Raw genomic sequence first — 6,324 nt, forward strand, 5'->3', positions numbered from 1 at the left:
CTTTCATATCCGTCTTTGAAAGCTTAGAACTTTACTCCTTGATGTCTTCCTGGGGGTAGTTTCAAACCCTAGGTTTTTGGTTGGATGGGGGATTTGTTTGTTGATGTTCTTTGATGTAAGGCTTTGGTTTTTGAGTGTTATGGTGAGAGAGAGAGAGAGAGAGATTATGTTTTGACTTTTGAGAGTCATTTTATTTAAAGTGTGTTTGTAAAAATGAAGAAGGAAGGAAGGAAGGAAGAGAGGAAAGGTCCCGTATTTTATCGGGTTGCACAGGTCAGCTCCCACGAGCAAGGTTGAGGTCGGGCGAGCTGGCCAGCAGGGTCTTTTGTTCAAAAAGTGAGCTCGCCCGAGTGATGTGACTCGTATTTACGCACATTTAGTCCCCTAACTAGCCTCGTTCCTATGCTTTCTAGAATGCATTAGGGTCGTTTCTTATCTTTATCTTCCTATTATGTGTATTCTATGAGGTTTTGTGCCCTTGGTAGGAGAGGAGTGATAGCCTTGCTAAAACGAAGCTAAATTTATCGCATAAAAAAACCAAGCAACAAGGAGGAGACCAATAAAAAAGGCGTAAGTCAATAAAACAAGTAAATGGGCAATGATGAAGGACCCCAATGACTCCTAAAGGATCTCCACGAGTTAATGGGCAGCCAAATCGAAGAAGAAGCAAAACTGGGCTTCAGGTCGTGCATCCCGGATTCAGGACGGGTGTCCCAATGCTAAGAACGGGCGTCCCCAAGCTCATCCCGAGCGCCCCTAAGGCAGGACGGGCATCCCTTAGTGCTGGATGAGCGTCCATTAGAAGGAGGTCGTGCGTCCCATACCAGGACTTGTAAGGCGTTAAACTTCATTTAAGGGGCTTAATCGTCATTTAAGCCCTTTGTTAACCTAATACTTATACTTAGTATAAATACTCCCTTGTAATAGGAGATTAGTAACAAGTCAAAAGTAGAGATTAGAAATCTATAAGCTTAATTACACTTTAATCCTTCCTTAATTATTGTTCAAGAATTCTTAGACCTAGTTGGGTAATTTAAGATTATTTGGGTTTTTATTGGAGAATTGACAACTCTTCATCATCAATCAAAGTTTTCTTATATTATTCTTTCTTGTCGATTTGTTCATCTTAAGATTGGTATAATTTCTTTACTCCTTACTTAATTATTACTTATTGTTTTACTCTTCCATCATTTTTATACTTGTTAAGATGATTGACACGATTGTTAACATGTTTTTCATGATAATGAGTGAGTAGTTACCTAACTAGGGTTAGTGGAGGATTAGGAGAGTTAATCATGAGGTAGATCTATACTTAATAAGTTCATATGAATGCTCGCTTGTTGTAGTTTCAACTTATGCACATGTTAAGCTTGATGAAATGCTTGATTCACAACCTAGCATGATTCTCTTATCCTTTCAACAAGACTTGTAAGACATAAACTAACTCAAGCCTTGTTAGACCATGCATATAGTTGAATAGGGAAAACCAAGTCGATGTAGGTGTTGTAAAGTTGTGACAAACTCGGCTTCGAGACCTAAGTTTCCTTAGGAATTGTAAGAAATAAACTAAGTCTATTTCATTAAAACAATAATTGCTTGAATCTATGTACTTTATTTATGTGATCTCATCATGATTCCCCTTTGAACCCATGACACTGTAGTGCCTTTAAACATTTTTTTACAAATTCTATTTGCTTACTTTGCTTTGCTTTCATTTATTTAGTTTTCCTTTGTTAAGTAGTTGAAATTGCAAATCTCAACCTCAACCCAAATTGTAACACTAAGACATAGCAATTTACAACCGATAAACCAATACAATACCCGTCCCTTGGGATCTGACCTCTACTTGCCACTCTACCAGGAGTAGTTTGTTGAGATTATAAATATTATTTGAGAGCATAGACGACACGTCTCATCAAAATGGCGCCGTTGCCGGAGACGGTGTTCAATTGAGTTGTTATCATTTATTGTTTTTAGTTGTGTCTTTCTTAACCTTGGGGAAGTCAACCTCCTCGAGGTGGTTTTAATTGTTTTCTAGTTGTTTGATTTTTGCATGTCTAGGACATCACAAGGCGGTCTTTTGCCTATTGATCCCGAAATCGAGAGAATTTTTACAAATATCAGAAGAACCGTTAGAGGTACTTCAACAATTCTGGGTATTGAAGAACTTGTGGACATTGGTATCATCCAAACGGATAGTGTTGAGTTTACCAATCCTTTTGCAAGACAAGGGGAGGATAACCCAAGTCCAAACCAACCACAAAATCAACCTACAATGCCTAAATTCTCATCTCATTCCGTACCAACTGAGGAAAGCCTACCTAATGATACTCCAACACCACCCCATTTGACCGGTAATTTCATTGCCAAATCCGCATTCATACAATTAGTCGAACGAAGTCAATTTGAAGGGATGGCTAGTGAGGATCCTTATCTACACATGGAGACTTTTTGTGACTATTGTGGTGCAATTTCCTTAACGGGGGTAACACAAGATCAAATTCGATGGGTACTGTTCCCTTTTTTCATTGATTGGAGCCGCGAAGCAATGGTTGAAGAGCCTAGACAAGGCCACTCTTGGAATTGATTCATGGAAGAAGTTAGAACTTGCCTTTTACAAGAAGTTTTACCCTCCAGAGAAAACCAACATGTTAAGAGCCCAAATAAACGGGTTCAAGCAAAGAGATGTAGAGTCTCTATATGAGGCATGGGAAAGATTCAAAGATACATGTCTCTCTTGTCCTCATCATGGGTTAACCGAATGGTTTCTAGTCCAACAATTTTGGAATGAGTTGTATAAAGACTTAAGGAATGTGCTCAACATGGGTTCTAATGGAAGATTCACCGAGGTAGATGATAACCAAACTTGGGCAAAGATAGATGAGATGGCGGTTCACAACTCTCAATATAGTAGGCCAAGAAAAGCTACTAGGGGAGGGAGACATGAAGTTGACTCTGTCACACAATTGAGTGCCGATTTGGGTGCCCAATTATGCTCCCATATTGACACAATGAACTTGAAATTTAACTAGGTCATAGCCAAGTTGAATAAGTCCTCTCAATCACCCAAGCAACATCAACAAGTCAATGCCATGGTGTTAACATCTTCTTTTCCAAATGGAGTATGTGAGAATTGTGGAATTTGGGACATGATCAACAAGAGTGTAGGGGCACACATGAGCAAGTAAATGCTTTCCAAGCATACAAGAATGACACCCCTTACTCCAACTTTTACAATGAAAACACCAAATTTCACCCTAACTTCTCATATAAAACCCAAAATGTTCAAAATCCTCAATTAACATACAACCCACCTCCACTGACAAATCCTACTCAAAGACCCTTTTTCAACCAAAACCAAGGACTCCAAAACCAACCCTCTTACAATCAAACCAATGACCAAGCTTTTCATATTAAAAAAGCGGTCCTTCAAATTTAAAAGAACCAACAAGACTTCTTCACTCAAATGCAAAGAGATAGCCAAGCCAAAGACACTACCATCAACAATATCCGTCCTCATACCAAGATGTTGGAAACACAAATTATCCAATTGGCCTCTTCGAGTTCCCAAAGGCAAAAAGGTCAATTACCTCCCCAAGGTAATCCTCCTACAAAGCATGAAACAATCAATGCAATTCACTTGACAAGTGGTACACAATATGAGGGACCTAAGAAGCCAATTAAAGAGGATGTTATTGAGGAATGTGTCAAGCCAATAGATGTGATGGAACAAAGGAAATAGTTGGAACCATTGAGGTGAAATCCTAGGGTAGTGGAACCAACTACCAATGAATCATTGAAAAAGAGAAATGAAGAGAAGGCCAAAGAGGTTGAAAGAGAACCTATTGTAATTAGACTGCCTTTTTCAAGTCGGCAAGCCAAGCCCAAGCTTCATGAGCATCTTGGGAAATTCATGGAGATTGTGAAGAACTTAGAGGTTTCCATCCCATTAATGGAGTTGATCAACCATGTGACGGCCTATGAAAAATACATGAAAGACATCCTTACCAAGAAGAAGTCCATTTGGAAATTGGAAACTATCGCCTTCACAAAGATAAGTAGTGCAATACTTCAAGGAAATTCCCATCCCCAGCTGAAAGATCCGGGAAGCTTCTCCATTCCATGTACCATCGGTGACACCACGATCAACAAAGCACTATGTGATCTAGGTGCAAGTGTGAGTGTCATGCCCGTCCTCAAGTGCTTTTCTTCTTCTTGTTTTTTGGCTTCCTCCCTATCCGTGAGGGTCCTTCCACATTGCCCAATTCAATGTTTTATTGACTTAGGCCTTGGTGTTGGTCTCGTCTTCGATGCTCGGTCGTTAGATGTTCTCAATTTAGCCCCGCTTCACTCCGTCTAGCCAAGTTAGTGCTCTTCTCATACAAAGGACACCAAACCTCATAGAATATGTATAGAAAGAAGCTAAAGACAAGAAACGACCCTAATATGTACTAAAATGCATAGGAACTAGGCTAGCTAGGAGACTAAATGTGCGTAAATAGGAGTCATATCAAATATCCCCAAACCAAACCTTTGGTCATCCCGAGTAAAGAGGTGACTAAAACTATGACCCTTATTTAAATTAATACTACTAAGATAGCCGATGTGAGACAATTAGCGGGTCTCACTCCGTCCCTACAACTCACAACAAGACATCTATGAGGTAAGATGTCTTCTTCCAAGACATGGTGGGGCTTGCCAAAATGGCAACACATCCATGCATTAAGCACACAAATCAAATAATGGATGCATCTACAAAATAATATCCACTTTCCTCATCTACGTGGCGGAAATCATCTACAAGGGAAACAATTTAAGGGTACTGATGCCCGTCGTTGTGCACCAAAGATAAATTTATAATTCCTAACTACAACTATAGATAGCGGTAGTAGGGTCGAACCACAGAGAGGCAGATGTAATTATTAGTTGTTTAATTTCAGTCTAAAGTAACGATTATGTGGGGGTTGTTTTGAATTGGTCTATAACTAATGAGCAATAAACTAAAGAAATGTATAAAATCAAATTTAAAAGGAGTACTAAGATGATCGGTTCACTGTAGTTTCGGCAGCAGCATACTAAGTAGGTCTGAAATAAACACATGAGGCGGGAAAACAAGAGGTCCTCTCGGTCCACTCTCAACAATTAGCGTCTTTCGATCTCGCTACGGGTCCCTAATATCACTATTAATGACTCTCATCCTGAAAACTGACTAAAAATCTAAACTTTACCTATCTTTCGATCTTAGCATAGTTTAGTCATTTTAATTGGTAGTCTAACAACTTTCCCTATCTTTCGATCTAATGGGTCGGTCATTTCTTGAGCATTCAACTAGTCGCGTGCACTCGATTCGTCAAATATAGAATTTAAATCAATTAAAACGAAGCAAAACCTCACGTGGCCAGTCGATCGACCAGGGTGTGCGGTCGATCGACCGTGGCGCGATTTAGGTCGTATAATTCTACTGCCGCCTAATCTACAGATTCCCTACATCCTAGCACGAGGTATTTAGCTACTCATGATATTGGTAAAAACAACAACAAGATTAACGAAATAGACTACTAAATTCATGATTAAAATAGTTAAATAACAAATAACAATAAACAATAATTGGCTTCGGGAAACTACCTAGCAATTCTATACTATCAACGAAATATAAGCAATGAAACTGAATAAGAGCAGGAGAATACCGAACAGAATTGCAGAGAATAAAGATCCAGAAACCGAATGCAATTGTAAATTGTACGAAACAATATTGAAAACCCTAATTATTTGATATTCTAATACCTAAATAAAACTGAATGGAAACTGAATGATTAAAGCTTAATGTCAGGTTACGTTATATAGGAATATAACGTAACAACTTATTCCTAAACCTACAATACATTGTGCTTTCTTATTCTCGATCTTTTAATTCACGTCTGAAATAGCGGCTTGGTCGATCGACCACACAAGGCAGTCGATCGACTGAGGTATGCTGAATAGGAGTTCCTATAAGTCGGGCTCTGGTCGATCGACCATAGGGTCCAGTCGATCGACTAGAGTCTGATAATCCGCTTTTAATTCATCATAAAGTTGTCTTTCAAGCTTCGAAACGCGCACCAAGTTCATCTCTCGAGTCTCTACTTCATGTCAAATGCAATGCAAGGTACTCAGGGACGGATTTAGCTCAATATCTACTCATTTTCGCATAAATCTGCAATATTATATAAAAATACGAAAGTAGACGAAATGGGGCAAATAGTAGCATAAACTACACAAATGAGCTCTGAAATGCGTGTAAAATGGGATGTAAAACATCATATTTAAGACATGCATCAAACTTCC

At 39.0% G+C, this 6,324-nt stretch overlaps 1 pseudogene; it reads right to left on the minus strand.

Moving 5' to 3' along the window:
- Positions 1–2,656: 2,656 nt before the first annotated feature.
- Positions 2,657–2,755, minus strand: LOC141635853 (small nucleolar RNA R71; annotated as a pseudogene).
- Between the last annotated feature and the right edge of the window lie 3,569 nt (positions 2,756–6,324).

The sequence above is a fragment of the Silene latifolia genome, chromosome Y, assembly GCF_048544455.1.
Source record: "Silene latifolia isolate original U9 population chromosome Y, ASM4854445v1, whole genome shotgun sequence".
Lineage (NCBI taxonomy): Eukaryota > Viridiplantae > Streptophyta > Magnoliopsida > Caryophyllales > Caryophyllaceae > Silene > Silene latifolia.